General features: G+C 41.8%; 1 protein-coding gene across 4 annotated transcripts in view; it reads right to left on the bottom strand.

Moving 5' to 3' along the window:
• Nucleotides 1-19,335, bottom strand: part of LOC101162832 (extracellular sulfatase Sulf-2) — a 43,124-nt gene extending 23,789 nt beyond the window's left edge. For 2 of the 4 annotated variants that reach the window (XM_004069084.4, XM_011475383.3), the window contains exons 1-2: nucleotides 19,205-19,335; nucleotides 10,490-10,560 (exon numbers count right to left, since the gene is read on the bottom strand). The gene's annotated coding sequence lies outside the window, so the exon portion shown is untranslated. The remainder of the gene's footprint in view (nucleotides 1-10,489; nucleotides 10,561-19,204) is intronic. The other 2 variants (XM_011475382.3, XM_020703451.2) reach the window with 2 other exon arrangements.
• Nucleotides 19,336-19,808: the final 473 nt, after the last annotated feature.

Raw genomic sequence — 19,808 nt, 5'->3', positions numbered from 1 at the left:
CCCGCAGAGTGATGACAGTCTCTCATTGGCAGTTATTGACCAGAGTCAAAGCCCCCCTACAATGTCCCATCTCAGCTAAATGGATTATAAACACATCAAGCAGGATTTTCAATTCCATCAAACTAATCATCGTATTAAGACCTCAGGGTATCAAACTGGGCTCTGAGAGACCCCCGTGGAAAAACAAACACCACTTGAAGACCCACTCCAATGAAAATTAGGTTTTTGGTGTTTTTTACATATTTTTTTTAGCATTTTCCTCATGATAAAGGACAGGCATAAAATTGTTTCTCGGAATTTCTTTAAGCAAATTGTTGTGACTCTGGAGCAGATGAAATAAATGCTGTTTGAAAAAGCCTGAAGCTGTGACATAGGTACTACAGTCGGCGGTCCACAAGCTCCCTGCTCCGCTCCATTCTGATGCATTCACTTGCAGACAAATTGATCTATTAACGTCTTCATTCTCCTCATTCAAGTTTTTTGGGTGGATTGCTCCAAATTTTTTTGCCTTATTTGTTGCAATTATTAGGTTGGGGATGTGAGGGGCTGTATGATAGGGAGTGCACAAACAAAGGGATGATGGGAAGTCAGGACAGGCCACGACTCAGAGTTGAATTTCTAATTGAATTTCTACTGCCCCTAGACTCTACTGTCTTAGGAAACACACTGTTTTTTTCCCACCTAGAATTGGCATAATCATAATTTAAAGACTACTGGGAACAGTTTTACAATAGATCAAAAGAGGATTTGTGTGTGACTTAAAGAAAATGCCATTTCGGTGTCAGAAACAACAGTTTGCTTTATGTGCCATTATATCCCTAAATAGTGTTTACTTCTGGGTTGCAAGCTGCTTGCACATTGGTAAAATTAGATCCTGTTCCACAGGGCTTAAAGGTTCTCCTCCGTCATGTTGTATTTTAATTACGTGGAATTTCTTTCCTGCCATCAAGTTAGCAGCTTCACCGGGGACTGCTCCTAATGGTTCCGACTTAATATGGGTTTCAACTTACAGCAAACAGCCTAAATGAATGAAAGATTCAAGGTGAGAGGCTCAGGGTGGAAGTGGCACAGGTGACCAGACCTGCAGATTTCTTTTGAATCTTACAATCAGGTTGGTGCTGCAGTTCTGTAGAGAATCTTCTTTCCTTTTTTAAGTGCACCCCTGGGGAAAGGAAGATGGTAAAAATGCGGTGGTCCTTTCTTGCTTTTCCCATTCTCTGTCCCCGACCCCCACTTTCGTTCAGTGTCTTTCTCCAGGCCTTCTTTGTCAGCGGATTACTGATGCTTTAGAGTCGCACATGCTGATCCTGCTTCCCCTATCGGAACCACACGGTGGCTTAATATGGGAGCACAGAAAAGAGAGCCCCACACAGCGACCTGAATTACGAAGTCTAGCTATGCATGGCCACTTATTTCCCTCCCTCCTCCCTAAGAAACCACCGCAGAGACATTGAGAGGCTGCCGTTTTTCCCAGCGGGAATCTCGACTTGTATGCCAAAATGCAGATTTCCTGAATACAGAAGTAAAGTAAGTGTGTTTTTCAGACTTTTTTTCTTTTGCTGTGTTCTAACACAAACTTTTATTGTGACAATCCAACACTTCAAATACAGACAGCAAACAAATACGGTGGGGTGAGGTCAGAATGCTAGTTCTACACACAAATCTTCCTCAACCCCTTGAGTTGTCACATCTCCACTTCCCCAGGTCAGTATCCTCTTCTCTTCGCCTCATCAGTAGGACAGCTGCTCTATAACCTATCTGCCCATCATGACCTGTGTTTGGGACCATGGGGGGATCCTAAGTGGTCTGTGAAGGGGCTCTCTGGCGTCTTGCCTGCACAGTAATGACAGCAGAGCTGCCAGCAGCCAGCCTAACATCTCTGGAGGTCTTTCTGCGGTGCTACAGTATTGATATTGTATTGAATTGCAAAGGGGCTGGCAGCCTTTTAATGAGAGCTTCAATGGATCCAACAGAAGTGGTTCTGTCTTTACTCTGGGTGATGCTTGTTGCCTGTCCAGCAGGGAGCCGGTTTAGCTCGTGCTGGTTTGCGGCGCCTTCCGTCCGTGAAACCAGGGTTCGACTCCGGGCTGCTCCCTGTTCCCTTCTCCACCTCTGTGCCGGTTCCGAGCCCGGTTTGAGAAGGTTGCGTCAGGAAGGGCATCCGGCGTAAAACATTGCCAAGTTTACCATGCGACTTGTTCGCTGTGGCGACCCCTGATGGGAAAAGCCGAAAGAGACACACACATGCTTGTTGCCTGTCCCAGCATCTCTGACCTCACAGTTTTCTGTGCAACTGGGCAAAAAAGTTGCCGGCAAACTTGCACACATGGAAATGCTAAAAAAGGTCTTATTTTTTAACACTAAATAAAGGTTCTGCTGACCAAAGATACTTTGAATTTAAATAGAAAATTAAAGCCAGAGCTCAGTGTTTAATTGCACTGCAATTAACCGAGTTTACAGCCTTTGTTTTAATTAAATACAGTAACATTAATCACTGGACTGGACTCCAGCCTTCTTTGTTTCTTTTCTCTTGTTTTCCTGCTGAGAGAAACCTGGTTATTGCAGCTTTGCTTTAAAAAAACATAATTTCTGTTTGGCTTCAGGCCTTCTTTTTTTTTTACAAACCAGTGAACTGAGCTCATTATTGCACATTTGTGCTTTGGACCTCTCCATCTCATTTGTGGATGTTACAGTATTCTCTGTTGTTGACATGGGTTGTACCGCAGTTGCTTTATTGACCATATTTAAGATGGAGACATTTTATTGCACTGATGGATTTTTATAATTGATGCACTGCAGCTAAAATAGAATATCTGTTTTTCTTGCTGACTACATTCACATTAAAAACCAGCTTACAAATACATGAAAGCTAAATAAGATTTATGTGAGTTATGATTAAAAAAAGGAAAATGGCTAAAAAAAAATTCCACAGAGATTCCAAGCAACTTAGGAGACAGAATTATTTTTATCAGTTAAAAAAATTTAAATAGGGAGCCGGTTTAGCTCGTGCTGGTTTGCGGCGCCTTCCGTCCGTGAAACCAGGGTTCAACTCCGGGCTGCTCCCTGTTCCCTTCTCTACCTCTGTGCCGGTTCCAAGCCCGGTTTGAGAAGGTTGCGTCAGGAAGGGCATCCGGCGTAAAACATTGCCAAATTTACCATGCGACTTGTTCGCTGTGGCGACCCCTGATGGGAGAAGCCGAAAGTGGAAGAAGTTAAAAAAATTTAAATGTACATTTAAGAAATATAAACTGGAAATAAAAACAATGAAAGGAACCTTCTGATACAAAACTTTCCCAAGAGAAAAATATTCCTAAAATGTAATACTGTAATTATTCAACAACCCAACATTATCTCAAAAGAATTAGTGCTTGGATAATTAAAAAAGTAATACATAATTATTAATGGGTGGATAATCATTTTTTCCAATATTATATTGACCTAAAAATAGTATTAAGAAAGTACGAAAATAACAGATTCTAAATTCTTGAGTTAGCGTAATAATAATTGATGAAGTGGCCGGTGATTATTCATTTGTTTCAGTGTATGTCAATACACTTCATTTTATTGCAAAGTGTCACAGAACAATGCTCTGACACGTGCAGACAGACAGCAGACAGACAGCCACACAAAGTCAATTATTTTGCCTGACCCAATGTCTCTACCTGGAACAAGACTCAACAGAAGAATATGTTTTTTTGTCATTTTGTTGACATTTTTTTTAACTTATATTTGTGCAGCTTTTGTTTAATATTTAATTATCTGTTGCTTTTCTTCATTATTTTGTTCCAGCTTTATGATTAGATAATCACAGCCGTTACTGGTTTTTGTTCAGACTTCCTCAGAATATTTTCAGTTTGTTGATCATTAATGTCTCCTTACTTTGTGATTGTTTTTTTCCGTAATTAATTTTGTTGCTATTAGCTTTTTAGTTTTTACGATTATTAACTATGACAAAACCAGAGGGAGTCAGAGAGTGAATGAAATGCTTCAGCACCTGCTGTCCTACTGTCAGCCTCTGCATCAGAGCATCACCTTTTTATCTCTTCTTTATCTCATCACATGCCTCCATGGGCTCATATCAGGGTGACAGCATTGATCTCTGGGACTTAACTCTCCACAGCAGCCAGCTGTTGCCCCGACTCTGCAGCGGTGATCATGACCCCCAGCAGGTCCCTGGATACACCCCTTCAATTCTGCAGCACTCGAGTGGAAATGAAATCCTGCTCTGTACTCAGAAATGTGATTACTTGTCATGAGAGGCCACTTCTGACATGGTGAGGTACCCATTTACAGTTTAAAATGCTCCCTTCTCACACCTGACGTCGCCCTGCTGGCCCCTCCCATCTCTAAATAAGAATAAACCGGCGCAGCGTTGAGTTCTTCCACATGATGCTGCAATTAGTGCGCGGTCAGAGCGCCGTTTTTCTGAGAGAGTAATCATCTAACCGTCAGCCACTGCCCCCACGCAGCTTCAAACCCTCTCATCACACACATCCATCAGCTACGATGGAAAATAAAGCACCATTGTGGAGTCAGAGGAAGCTTTTCAACCGTGAAGGGATTACCCAGCACCTATGGCTATTTACTGTGGATCACCGGCAGCAAAAAGGTCAATCAGATTCATGAAAAAAATACTGCAGACAAATATGTGCATTTAATGAATGTCTTTGAGACCCAAGATCACTGATACTAGGACCAACAACATGGAGCAGCAAGTGCATAAAATGAAGGGGGCAAAGCCGAACCCTGCTGGTTGTAAAATGGACGGTAAATTTATATGATAAGCACGCAAGAGAGGGATAGACACACCATGCTTAACAGGATAAAGAGGAACAAAGGAAATAGTTTTATTGTTGCAAAAATCCAGTTAATGACCTTAACATTGAAGCCAGATATTGTAAAATTTCAAATTTGCATAAAAACGTCGTATGTGTTGGGCAATAAGGTCTTAGGAGCATGTCAAATGACCAAGATCTGTTTTCTACTGGGTTGTGGAGTAAAACTGCAAAACAATTAAACTTTAATAGTCTGTTTGATTTTAGCACTATTCTGCCGTTAAAGCCGTTTCAGCTGAGCAGAAGCAAAACCTGACCTGCCTCCTTACACTGACATGTAAGAAGCAGACAGTACTAATAAGCTTTGTGGCGAACTAGCTAACTCTTCTTCTTTTGTCAAAAGGAAAACACCTTTTTAAAGCATAACCTGTCTGAGCTTTATTATATTCAGGAAAAATGGCAACAAACAGAAATATAAGGAAAAACTGATTGTGGGAAATCCAGCAAATTGAATTCTGGATGACAGCAATCTTAAAATCCAATTAATGTAAAGGCAGTGGAATCAATATTTTTGTATTTGTTACAGGTTTTTATTCATTCTGACCTTTGAATGTATATGGACTGAGTGACAAACCCCCCCCCCCCAGCAGTTCCAAACAGGAAGTATCCACTAGTTCCAAGAAGCCAAAATCCAATAGACGTCTAATGAAAAATAATCAAATGTTACTTTTGTTAAATGTTAACTTTTACATGTTCTTGCTAATTGTAATGTTTTTCATGACTTTTCTTTATTTTAAGTTTTTGAAGTTATTTACTGGCTAAGCAGAAACCTCAAAAAAGTATTTGGTGCCTGCTGGCCTCCACATTGAAGGGTTAAAACATTTGATTGACAGATTACTTAAATCCTGCTTTTAAATGGTAGGGGTGTGAACTTCCAATAAGCTTCCTCCTGATTGGCGAGAGTGGTTGCCCTTGAAATGTTGACTCAGACCGACTCAGACCAATCCCAGATTTTTCTGGCTCTAACATGGCTGTATACATAACGTATTATTAAAAAATGTTACTGAACTGACCTAATTTTGTTGGACCAGAAGTCAGCCAACAACACATTAAAGAGTTTAGAGGGTGGCACGACAACTCAAGAAAGTACAACGCACAGCACAGTTAAACATACAGTATTGTGTGTCGAATATAATTCGCTATGACACTCAAGGAATTCAGAGGCAGACTGCAAAAGTGATAAACTTAATTATAATGATCCATCTATTTTCTAAACCTGCTTACTTCTGTCCAGGGTCACGTCATTGCTGGAGTCTACCCAGCCACTGTCGTCCCTGGACAGTTCAACCAGCACTTCACAGGTTCACACAGAGTGTCGCACATTTACACCTACGGGCCAATTTAGAATCACAAATCAACCTAAGTAACAAGTTTTTGGGCGGTGGGAGGAAGCTGAAGTGGCAAGAGTAAATGGATGCATGAGAACATACAAACTCCACACAGAAAGAACCCAGCCAGGATTTGAAACAGGACCTTCTTGCTGTGACGCAAGAAGGCTAACCACTAGGCCACCTTGAGGAAACTTGAGGAAAAAATTGCTTCATCAAAAATTGAGGAAATGTGTTCGGGGGCCATAATTTAAGACAAATAGGTATGTAAAACCAATTAAACTGATGGGGTAACGCTTGGTCTGAATTTGCTGTCTGTGAAGGCCTGTTCACACCGGGACGAATTTCGCCGGCGATTTTCGCCGACGTTTAACGCCTCGTGACTAAACAAAGGGCACCAATGAGAGTGTGCACACCGACGCGAAAAAACGCCACGCGCCAAAGCGTCAAAAAAAACAAAACGCCTCGGGTTCGGTTTTTTTTTCGACGCGTCGCGTCGAAATGTATTCGACCAATGAGAATGGCGCTTTTGCACACGTGTCTGGAGCTTCTGAAGTTACAGTAAAACACAACTTGGGGGCGCTCAAACACAAAACTGCCTTGCTGAACACACATACCAGCGAAGAAGATGGACGCCGTGTAGCGTCTACACAGCAGCGAAGAAATAATGACGGACATTCTAAAATATCCCCGAACCAAGCACCAGTTGGAGCAACTGGTGCTTGAAATATTCACGTTTTCTTTGTATGATTCTGACAAGCGTGTAAATACTTGCTCTCTTCTTCTGAGGGAAAAGCGACTTTAAGAAGCGTAAAGTTGAGCAGCGCCACCTTGTGTACAGGAGTATTTCTGTTTACATTAAGCGCCATCTAATGTCAGGGAATGAAATTGCATGTTCGCTCGGCTCACCGTCAGCGAAAATCGCCTGGGTGTGAACACAAAAAACGTGGCGAAAAACGCTGGCGAATAACGCCTGGCGAATATTCGTCCCGGTGTGTACGGGCCTTCAGTCTCGAATTCCTGAGACCCAAAGGACTCACTGCGAAGACTGTAAATAAAAAAACAGGCTCAAGGCCCGTACACACCGGGACGAATATTCGCCAGGCGTTATTCGCCAGTGTTTTTCGCCACGTTTTTTGTGTTCACACCCAGGCGATTTTCGCTGACGATGAGCTGAGCGAACATGCAATTTCATTCCCTGACATTAGATGGCGCTTAATGTAAACAGAAATACTCCTGTACACAAGGTGGCGCTGCTCAACTTTACGCTTCTTAAAGTCGCTTTTCCCTCAGAAGAAGAGAGCAAGTATTTACACGCTTGTCAGAATCATACAAAGAAAACGTGAATATTTCAAGCACCAGTTGCTCCAACTGGTGCTTGGTTCGGGGATATTTTAGAATGTCCGTCATTATTTCTTCGCTGCTGTGTAGACGCTACACGGCGTCCATCTTCTTCGCTGGTATGTGTGTTCAGCAAGGCAGTTTTGTGTTTGAGCGCCCCCAAGTTGTGTTTTACTGTAACTTCAGAAGCTCCAGACACGTGTGCAAAAGCGCCATTCTCATTGGTTGAATAGATTTCGACGCGACGCGTCGAAAAAAAAAAACGAACCCGAGGCGTTTTTTTTTTTGACGCTCTGACGCGTGGCGTTTTTTCGCGGCGGTGTGCACACTCTCATTGGTGCCCTTTGTTTATTCACGAGGCGTTAAACGTCGGCGAAAATCGCCGGCGAAATTCGTCCCGGTGTGAACAGGCCTTAAACATTGCATTCCTCAGCAAATGTGGGCAACATGATATGCTGGAAAAGTTTTACCTCCAAATTTGAAACTCAAAGACAAAAAAAAAGCTGTGTTTTGGAACTGTTTGTGTTATAAGATTTCCTCTGAATCCGCTTTTACAGATAGCAGAGCACCAACACTCAGATCACTTTTCAACTGCAAATTTACTCATAGAAAGCTGGGGGTTCCAAAATGTGTTTCTATGAAGACTCAGCTGGGTTAGCCTTCTTAAATATTTGATATTTCAAATATGCATAAATGATTATAAATCTGATTATAAAAGCTTGTTGAAGTGAGTAACAACTATTAGTGTAGTTCACATAGTCTGACGTCAGTTTGCGTCCTCATGTTGTGTTTATTTTGTTGCAGTGTTGATGCCTTCATAGTTTGCATTCTCCCTTGTTAGCTATAGGTGATGCACAACCCTTCTGCTGCAGTGTGGTGTCCATTTATTGCAGCTAATCTGTGACTTGACAGAGCACAAAATGATTCAAGGTAAAACGACTTTAACAAGGATTTTTAGCAGTTTTTTCCTGCTTCCCCAAAAACGCCATAATTCATGTCTTCCTATGCTTGGTGGGCTCTTTTATAAGCACAACTGTTTTAAGGGATATTCGAGTGATTATCCCAACGGCAAGATCAGGGGATCGGAAGAAAAGTCCTTTTGTGGAACTCAGATGAATGCTCCTTTCAGCACCATCAACCCAGATTGCTTAAGTTACATTATGCAAATGATTATGCATGTGGGCAGAGGAGGTTTTTTCTTCTTCAAGCTTTTGTCATAACAGCCGTTTTTTTTCAAATGGAGAGCTGACTTCCCAGCTAGCAGTTGAGGGCTGACACACAGTAAAAGAATGAACTGCTTCTGTGTTGATACTATAAAGCTTGGCTGGAGTGTTGAGTGGCCTCAATGTGTGTGGCGCCACAGGTTGGCACGCTCACAGGGGGTTTTATTGGGGTGCTGTCCTGAGCTTCAGGCAGCATGCCCGATGTTGACAAAGCCCCTATCGCCTGCTGTCAGCCCATTCTGTGTGCACCAGGCGGAAAGAATCAATTAAGCCCAGTTCAAAACAGAGCACTTTAATATTTGACTGTCTATCAGCTGGCAGAAGGCAGGAAGGAGTATGGGAGCAAGCCGACAAGTTCCTGTGTTGTGAACTACAAAATGAAGGTCAAGAATCGGATCTGAAAAATCCAAAGTGGTACCTTAACTTTGGAAGAAATTGCAAGTTATGGAAGGACAATTCTTTAGAGCGTTGAGGTAAAATATCCCCTTTTATGCAGACAGCACCAAAAGCACCTGAGGCAATCAAATGCAAGAAATAAGAAGGGATTATAATGTAGCTCTTCATATGAAAGCTGTGTGCACACTAAAGGTCTTCACAGAGAGGATGAACTGCACCTTTGAAGAGTTTTCTTAAAGACTTTGAGCTTTTATTCCACGCTGGTGACGGCCCCCGGTTCCAACAAGAGGACAGGGAAGAAAGCACAGATGAGCGCTGTCCTCTTGCTGGGGTTTGAAATGGAGATCAGCCCTCAAACAGAATATCTCACCAAAGGCATGTCATTCACGTGTCTGCTCTTACTGGTTGTCACAGACACAAGAAAGAAAGGAAAGAAGAGGTTCTGCTGGTATGAAAAGTTCTCTCGTAAAAAAGTTTTTAAGTAAGGCATATTTTATTTAATAGCAAACGATCACAGCATTGCTGGGAACCCCTTGTGGAGAGATGTCTGTAAATGCAAAAGAGGGGCTGATTGCAGTCTTGCATACTGATGTTTTTGCAAGTGGTAATGAGTCAGCTGTGCACAGCTGTGCACATAATAATGCAAACATGTGTTGAAAGCTGCTGTTTCTGCTGCTTCCCAGCTGTTCACACAAGATGACTTCTGTTACAGCACATGCAACCAACCTCTAACCAGGAGACTTTTGCAGGTTTGGAGAGTTTGCATCCCTTAGCAGTGCTGAAGCTTTCCAGCCAACTCATTAATCCTTGTTTTATCTCTCAAATCTTTTTTCTATCAGTGTTTTTCCCCTAGTTGTTGACGTTGGACTCGTGACCTGTCAGCACATACCGTGTCCACACACACTACTCACATGTTTTCTTTGATCATGACACCACAGGCACAGGAATCTTGTTTGTACTGAGCAAATTGGCATGCAAAATCAAATTAGGCGCGTAAGCATGATGCAGGAGCTTTTTGCAGAGCTAACGCAAATGCTCCCCTGCAGTAAATAAAGTGTTGACAGTAAGTGTCAACACTGCACTATGTATTATTTCCCCGGGGATCTGTGAAATCCACAACAGCAGCAACAAAAATCAGACATATATCTGCTGGGATGATGGGATGATATCCTCAGAGATGTAAAGGTGGAATGGAGGGAGGAACCTCCAATCATTGAGCTCTGTAATTACTTTAAATCATAAAGACGAGGTATTACACTAACACATTTTTGTTGATAAGTATGAATGGTAACAATAAAGACAAAACCTCTATTAACACAAAAGTGAAAAGATGAAAAGAAAGGTTCGGGGTGTGAAACAGCCTTACCTTCTTTTCTTAACAAGCTGCCTCTGATGTTCTCCTTTCCCTCAGAAATCAGCCTCTGCCAGGTTCTGTAACTAAACACAAAGTGAATCAATTCTTGGCAGCTATGCAGCTTCAACTCAGGAACAAAACCAAGGCCAGATTCATCGCATGCTGTTATCTTTGCCATTCCAGCTTGTTTTTGAAGATGTTTAATTATAAATCACGACTGCATTCTGCATTTGTCAAGCCAAGTTCCAAACATGCTTTTTCTCCATCCTGCCCAGGCATCCTCCAGGCTCCCAGCCCTCCCCCTCGTTTAAAGGATGGTGACATGTGTATTAAACCACAACAGAGATACAAACAGGAGAGCAGGAAGATAAATCACTGATGCAGTTATTCCTGTGGTCCACATTTGATCAATGCTGCAATGCCTGAGAAAGTCAGCGAAACCTCCAAAGATGCTTTTATTAGATCTGTGCTGGAGAGGGGAAAAAAAATCAAATTTTTTAAGATAATTACCTTTCAGTTTGTGTGGCATTTGTGATTATATTAATTTTATCTTGTTAGGAGCATGTGGGCGGTGTTTCCCTTCAATCAAACACGTTAACATTCCTCTGATGCCCTCAGCTTGGTGTCAGAAGCTGCTGAGGTACAGAAAATAGCTGTTTTCACTCAGCTCTTTCCCTCAAGCTGCCATTTCACACCGTCTGTACGTCTTCTAAGCTCCTCCAGTTGCGATGTTGTCAGCTTTAAGGAGTAGCTGTCACTTTGAACACCGGCCCAGTCAGATCCAGCTCTGACTGGACAGGTGTCAGGTTCGTCAAACCGTCTTCAATCTTTCAGTAACACATGCAGAGCCATGCTGTTGTTGTATGAAACACAGCTAAGAATACTGGAGGGTCCTAATGCGGACATCGCATCAATCGTATTGCGTCCCTAACGCAATCGTGAGTTTTAGTTCATACTAAAGTCTGTCAGTTTCACTTTCGACCGTCCGCCATAACTGGGATGAGTTTCTGATTCGCGTTTATGCTTTTTAAGCCTGATTGACTGCAGCTTTTTAGTGGTTTGGTGTTTTAGTTGTACTCATATTTGGGGCTCTTTGAGATTCTATTTATACATATAAAACTTTCTTTTTTCTGAATATGCTCAAATCTATATGAATAAATGTGTTGTTAATTAATGGCACAGACAAGACAAAGTAGGTGATCCATCAGGGTTTATTTTGTATTCTAAACGGCTCAACATACCAAATAACTATACCGTTGTCATGGATCAGCTGGCAGCTGCACCCTCCTCCTCCCCCCTCTGTGTGTTCACCTGTTTCTCACAGCTGTTTTCAGTTCCTGATTATGTGTTTGGTATTTAAGTTTCTGTCCTTGTTGTTTTCAGTGTCGCAGCGTCCTGTTTGTTCAGTGTCTCTGATGATTGTTTCCTCGAGTTTTTCGAGTAAATCTTTTGACTACACTACAGTTGGTTTCGAGTCCTTCCTGCGTTTGGGTTTTTCGGTTACGAGCCGTAACAACCGTACTTAAAAACAGAGTTGAATTTGAAATTATTTCCTACCTGCTCAATATCTTCATTGAATATGCAGTTGCATTAGAAAGAAATTATGTAGTGAAAGTTTTTTTTTAACTGATTCAGAATGAACTAATGTCTGACCCCTCTTGTATTTAGAAAGGCCTTGTCTTTGAAATCCTGAGACATGGAAGTGGTAATTTTCTTTATCGCGTTTTCTCCGCCATCCTGTCTATTAATCGCTCGAAATAAGTACAATATGCACGCAATTGTACATCCAATTGTCGATGATGGGATCAGCTTGTGTCATATTTTTTAGCAATTGGTTTTGCGACCTGAATGATCACAAATCAATATGAAGTTTAAACTGTTTTTTTTTTTTTGTCTGGTGTCTCTGAACGCAGCTGCTCTCTGCCAGGAATCAAAGGGAGGTGGGACAGGACACCCATGTCTCTCTGTCTGTCTGTCCATCTGAAGATCTGTGAGAGCCCAAGGTCTCCATCAGGGCTTTTGCAGTGTGAGCTAAATTAATAGGGGAGTAACGATTCATTTTAACAACAATTCAGTTCATATCATAATTTGTGGTTGACGATAAAATTAACAGTCAATATTGGTTCATTTTGACGGTTCGATTCACTGACCTAAAATCAATCCAGAACATCTTTAGCCAAAACTTCCACCAGTGTGTCTCAGAGATAAATACCTGGGTACTGAACAGAGCAGGTGAAATTTTCCAGATTCCTTGTATTTTTTGCAAGATAATCAGGTTTAAATATATGCACAAACAAGTAAGTAAACAAGAATTCATGGCAAATCCATTCACATTTTAATTTCATCAAGGTCAGTCCACTGTTATCAACGGACTATTATTAGAACATTCTACCACACTGTATGGTCACACGTCTTTTCCAAATTCTAAGTGTTTCCAAACATTGGACTATAATGATGACTTGATCATATTTTGCTGACATCACTTGTGTGTTACCCGCTTTGATGCACTTGGTCCTTCGATTTAAAACCTAAAAACCTAACCTAAAAAACATCGATTATAATCGGTGTTATAGTTTCATTTTTAAAGGATTTTATAATGGTGGTCGATTTGATTAACAACTTGCTGATAAGTATAAGTCGATTAGATTATTGAGTAGAAGTCGATCCATCGATTGAGTCAATTAATCGTTACACCTCAATAAATTATTACCATGTTACAGGTATTGAAAGCGAGGGTGGTAATAGATGCAGCAGTGCAAGGACAAGACTAAAGAGCAGAAGCAAGGTTTTACTCTGACAGGATTTTACTAGCTGAAAATGAGGCACACATAGACCTGCAGCATTCAGCCAACACAGCATGGCTGCAAATGGCAAAAGTGATTTCCTCTTTTTTTTCTTCTCTGTGTAATAAAGGAGTGACAGATGTAATAAAAATGAGCAGAGAGGGGACGGAAGAAGGGAGGGACTGGAACAGGCGGTGGGTGACGAGGCAGTGTGACAAGCGTAGCGACTGAGAGAAAATGCGACACCTGGCCTTGTCCTTGATGTGAATAAGACGATGATATATCAAAAAAGTGACAGGGCAGAAAGGCGGTTATTACCCTGGCAAAGAACAAGAAAAAAAGGAAGATGAGAGAAAAGCGGGGACTATTTTTAGCAATGGAGAAAAATTATACCTTTAATTCACTTATTCCATCAATAAAGCATTATCTTTCTGTCTTTCCAGAATTTCTAATACAGAATACAAAATGAATAATTGCTATAAAAAATAAATAAATAAAAGCAATTACAAGATTCTCTTTTTTTCAGCTCTAAATTAGAAGAAGCTCTTTGTTCAGGTTGATCTGGATGAAGTTTTACCAGGGGAGGGGATTAAGCAACAGACTGAGATCCTGTTTTCTTTGATGAGATAGACTCTCCTACTTGGAGAGGCTCTGATTGGTTTCCCTGGGATACCTTTATTGATCATTTAACCTCCAGCCCTGTCTCTTCCTCAGTTAGGAGTTCACTAAACCACGACTCTTGGTAAAGTCCTGTCAGAATGTCAACTTTTTCTCCTCATCTTTGTCTCTGCTTCTCTTTTCTCTTCTGTAAATCCCGACTAAGACGCAAGCACATAACTGATTGGAATGTGTGATAGGATGGGTTTTAATGAATGTTGATGTAGACTAGCCTTTTCTCTGTTAACAAAAGTCTGGAACAGAGAGAGAGCAAATAACTGAACCTCATTGGCAACTCAGTCAGAAGCCAAAATTTATGGCTGAGAAAGAGCCGATCTTCTCTAGATGCAGAAAACTAGGATGTGCCTGTGCGTCAAGGCGAGAGAGATCAAAAGATTCATTAGACAAGACCCAGATCAAACACAGTCAAAGTTGTGTGGACACAGAGGAGGAGTGCGTAAGAGCGAGATTGGTCGACATGAGAGAAATAGATCCAAGCGTAGGAGCCAAAAAGCTGCCTGACTCAGTCTCTTTAATGGGCTGCTCCATACAGGGAATCTGCCAGTTGTTTTATACCCCCCCCCCCCCCCCCAACCAGCTGGATATCAATTTCTTGATCAGTACAGAGCTTGCACTGACAAAAACCTATTCACAGTCACGGTCATTTATGCCCCAATGTCCCTCCGTAAGCCAGTTCAATCCCGCTGCTTTGGTAAAAGTAGGAAAATCCCATTTTAGAGATCTGTAATACCATAAACCTTAATAGGCCTAACAATTTCAACCACACTGTGAGGAGAAAAGGGGTTCTTGATAGCGGAGAGTTGTTGGAGAGACGGGGATGAGCACAGAAAAGGAGAATGTTGGAGCTGGAGCGCAGAAAATCATGAAAATGAAGAAGACAGAAGAGTCCTGGCTGAGCTGAGCTTCCTGTAAGACACCATGACCTGGCACCACATGATGAAAGGTTTTCACACAGAGATCTGCAGGGTACAACTGCCAATGTGACTCTCCAGATCTACAGTCAGCCTGTTGTACAAATTCTCTGTCGCTTCTCTGCTATAAGAAACGTGCTACACCTCTTCTTTGTCCATCTATTCACCTGACATGCTGCCCCTTTTCTTATTTAAAGACTTATTCGGATCATGTTTCAAACTAATTTGAAATTTGATTATTCTGTTTAGCCAAATTAAAAAACCTGCGTCATTTCCTAGGACTTGGAATGGAGCAGAGTCTACGTCACTACTATAAGCTTTTTTCAACTGCATTTTTTTGTCTGCTTGAATAAAGAAATCTTCTGACATGCAATTTTAAGATGAACTTTCTTTTTAAATCATCATCAGAAAAATGCTACAAGAACATCTTGAAAACACCAAAAACACAATTTTCATTGGCACAAAATGAGACAGATGAATGATATTTTTAAGGAAAAGAAATTCAATTGGCTGGGGTTACCGTGTCCTATCATTACTGCTGTGTCCTGCTTTTACTTAATCGCAACATCAATGAGCCACTTAGTGGGCTGTTATACGAGTGCTGTCATCGATTGTTTGCCTAGAACCTGGAAAAGCAGGTGTTTGTTTTGCCTTACTAATGGACGGCGCATCAGCGTGCACTTCAGTTAAAAGCACAAAAGCAGCAGAGACACAGACAGGAAAAAGTAAGAAAGGAAAATGAACAAGATATCAATAAAAACTCTTTACAATTTTCAGCCAGTGTGGAAAAAACGTTGATGGAACCGATTACAATAATAATTAAAATGAGGAGCAATCACATTTTGTGAAGCAGACGGAGGAAAAATGCCTTTGAGCTGGGCTGTCGCCTAGTCCCTGCTTTTAGCCACGGCTGTTAATTCTGTCATAAATTATTCACAGGCGTAACAAAACTGTGACAAAAGGCCACAGTTAACCTCCGGATCTAAACGCTGATAAGATGAAGATTAGAGTCAGGATGTGATATAAGATTCTGAGATATTGGAGAGCTTGAGCAACATCTCTGTGTTTGATATTGCTTGTGAGAAGGGGCCTCCAGCCACTGTCTCCCCTGAGACTGATAGGGCAGTGAAGCTCAGCCTCAGCGGCCAGCAGGGTATAATTACATTTCCCCGTGGGGCACCTCATGCGCAGCAGCTCAGCCATATAGAAGGAAAAGATTGAAATCTTATTGCACTCGCACACAGCAGTTGAATGGCTGTCTATACCTCACCAATGAGAATCACACAGGCTGCGGACCTGATCTAGCCATGACGCAGCACTCATTACGTACCAAAAACTCATTACGTACCAAAATACACAAAAGTACATGTGGATATTTGCTCTGATTAGGCTTTGCTCTCTGAGCACTTTTTTGCCACAGAGGGGTGTCAAAAAGCCCTCCATTTCTCTATCATTAGAATGCAGAGCAGGAGAATGACAGAGATTTAAGGCTGATCATCTGGCGCTGCTTTACGGCAGAAATCTGTGTTGGGAGCTAATTCTTTTAGATAAACAGGAGATTCAGGTAAAAGCTGCTTTCTGTTGAACTAAAGCTTTCCGGAGAGGATTGTGGTAGAATTTCTGCTTTAGTAAACGACCCCCTCCAAAAATGGCTGAGCGGGATAATGTCATATGAAAAACCTGCTTCCTGCATCTGCACTTACCCCAGGTTCTATTCATACTTCAATTTGGGTCAAAGCTTTCCATATTCAGTCCGGAGTATTGACAAAAACAGACAGTTGTTCTGCAAAGGCTGCACACAGTACAGTGTTGCCTTTCCCTTTCGCGTCTGGTGTTATTTTTCTGAATGGGACATTGATCCGGTCACAAGTAAGATCTACGAGGGTAGAAACCAGTGGGCAGCTTGTGGTTTGGCTCAGAAGCCGCAGACTGGTGCAAATGCAGGAATCTCGGCTGTGTAAGCTTTTCTTCTGGCTGCACGCAGGATTGATGAATCCACGCAAACCTTCCTATGGGGACTTCCAGCTAAGTTGAGGCAAAATTGTAGATTTCCAATTTATTCAATTTAGGATTACATAGAGGTAGAGCAGTTGTATTCTGGATTCCAGCTTGTCTTTGGACGAGCCCCATATTGCTGTCGGTGGCGTGGTTATCTCCTGCCGCCATGGGTGAATGGGAATGTGGTTTGTGAAGCGCTTTGGTCCTTGAAAAAAGAGGAAAAAGCACTAAACACACCATTTATTTTATGGTCTTATTGGACACATCTTGTCTTTTCTGTTAGAGAAGATAAAACTGATTAATCTGTAAGGACATGGTAATCGTTTTACGAGAGGTTTTTGTTCATAATATAACAATAGACGCTACGTTGTGAGAAAGAAATTGAAATAGGTAAAGAAAGATGTCTCAGTAAAATAATTTAGCAACATTAGGTTAAGCTCTCTGAATTCAAATCTGATTTAGACAAGGATTTAACTGCAAAGGTCTGGGTGGAAGTACAATGAGCATGCATCCACGCCGCCTGAGCTGCCCGCCGGTCCGTGGAAACCACTAAGAAGTGTCACCTTGGCTGATGAAATTTGCCACCACACCGCCCTCGCGGCCATAAGATGAGGCTGACAATAGCCTTGTCGATAGCATTCCCACTTGAGACTAGGAACGGGGAGCATGTCCTCTGGTTTCAACAACAGCTTGAGTCAACAGTCGGTGCGCAGCATTAGCATACAATACATATTCATGCGAGCCTCTCACCATTTGACTGCATCATGAAGCAGTGCTGCAAATGTTTTCAGCCATTTTTAACAAACAGCATGTCTAGCTCCCCGTTTGTGTCACACGGTCTCTTATGTATTCACAACACGGCAAACAACATCAACAGGTCTCAAGGTCGTCACCCATACTGATGGTGTGTCTCCCTGTGTGTGCGGTGCTCCTGCTCCGAGGAAGAATGTGCGAACAACAGAGGGGAAAAAAAACTAAGAAAACGTTATTTTTCGGTTCACTTTTCAAAGCAACACGTGCACGGGATGAGCATTTTAGCAGCATTTTAGAAAACTGAACCGAAAATCCTTCTCGAATTTGCATAAAAAAAAGGCAAACAAGGAATTTCGTCTTGTATGTTCAATGGAAGTCAATGCAAAACAAAATGCATCTCATCCAGGGTTACTCCCCTGGTATTGGAACAATAATGGGAATAAACCACAGGTCAGAGTGTAACATGCAGTTCAGTTTTACATGACCGTCCACAAAAACAACTGAGCTTCTTCTTTGAGCCAAGTGGCATTTCAAGCGAAAAAAAGAGGTCAGTTGATGGGGGGATTTGAGCATCTATGAGTGTGTTGTGCTAAATAATAAATGCGTAAAGAACAGATCCCTGAAGTTTCTGCTCTTCCTCTGCCCATCAATTCCTTTATCAATCTATATCATCCCTGTAAACAGCATTTGGGGACTTTTGGCTGTTTTTCTCATAAATATTTGAACCTCTGGGTCGGTGCTGCACTCTGTTGCTGTTAAACGCTTTAAGATGAGAAAGCTTTTGACCCGTACGGACAGATTGATGATAGTGAGCACATTTGTTGAGCCTGGCCGTTGACAAAGTCTGTGCGGCTTCCCTTAGGAGCTGAAGCAGCAACTGTTGAAATGACCACACTTAACATATTTAAATGCAGGAGAAACAAATAGTTTTTATAAAAGGCTACAGACTGTTTAAACCCAGGCTAACCCAGCATTCGAAATAAAGTTTTGCTGTTTCAATTTTGACATTTTCTGACTACCTAGAAGCCCTAAGAAATAAATCTGTGAGATAATTCAAAAATAATTGTGTTACAGTTGACAAACCAAGGCAAAGCGCTATTCTCAAACTTAATTCAAATCAAATGAATGGGACATTAAAAGGCAGACTGGGCTGGACAAAGTGGTCTCTCAATGTCTTGGTGTCTTTTTTGAACATTTTGGTGCACATAAACATGAAAAGTAAATAAAAACCTCACAGAGACACAACACGTGGTGACAGTATCCAGCTGAAAAGCAATGAACTTCTTTCACTTAACGAACAGCAAAGGGACCCCTCCCAAGACTGATTCAAAATCCTCCGGAGCATCCACTAAAAGTAAGATCTCATTTTTTTACCCTGATAAGCAGGACCGTTAGCGACATGAATAAATCTTGGAGGGCGAGCAGAATGTATCAGAGCATTCAAGTGGAAACTAGGGCAGAGCTCCAACACTGATGCCCAAAGATGTGCGACTCTGGAAGCAAGTCCTGCGAAAGAACAAGCGCCTGCATGCTGAGCAGAGCAAATGCTGCCCTCTGTCATGTGCTACAGAGAGACATTTCTGCAGAAATTCAAATCCACACACCTGTTTGGCAAGTCTAGTACCATCCAGTCCCTTCTAGCCTGTTCAGATCCGGTCCGCTGTGCTGCTGGAGTGAGGAGCCGCTCTCCCCCCTCACACAACCCAGTGCAGACAGCCCAGTATTATAGATGCACTGACAAGTGAAAGGAGGGAGGTGTGGCTTTGCACGAGATAAATAAAAGGGGGAGGGAAAGAAGGAGGAGAGGAGCTCCTCAATCTTCTATTCAATTTTGCTCTCACTCATGTTTCATCCCTTTTTTAAACTACTTTTTCTCACATTTCTACTTTTTTTAAGGACTTTTTCTCTTCATTTTTATTGTTTTTTTCTGTGCTAGCAAAGTTAGATATTTTTATTTATTTGAGCTTTTCTTCTCCCTGTTTTCATCCTCCCTGTGGAATTTTCTTCCCTTCCTATGCTTTCATTCATAAGCAAAAGGGTAACGCATGCACGTGCGTATGTGTGTGTGTGTTAGTGCATGAGACAGTGAGCCAGGGCAGCTTTGGCCATCTGTTGGAGCCTGTGAGCTTCACCTATTCACACTTTCATTAAAGCAGAGGCACACAGAGCAGCATGAGAGAAAGGAAAAGGAGGGAACCAAGGATCAAT

This window comes from Oryzias latipes, chromosome 5 (genome assembly GCF_002234675.1).
Source record: "Oryzias latipes chromosome 5, ASM223467v1".
Classification (NCBI taxonomy): domain Eukaryota; kingdom Metazoa; phylum Chordata; class Actinopteri; order Beloniformes; family Adrianichthyidae; genus Oryzias; species Oryzias latipes.
This window is presented reverse-complemented; position numbering and strand designations above follow the sequence as displayed.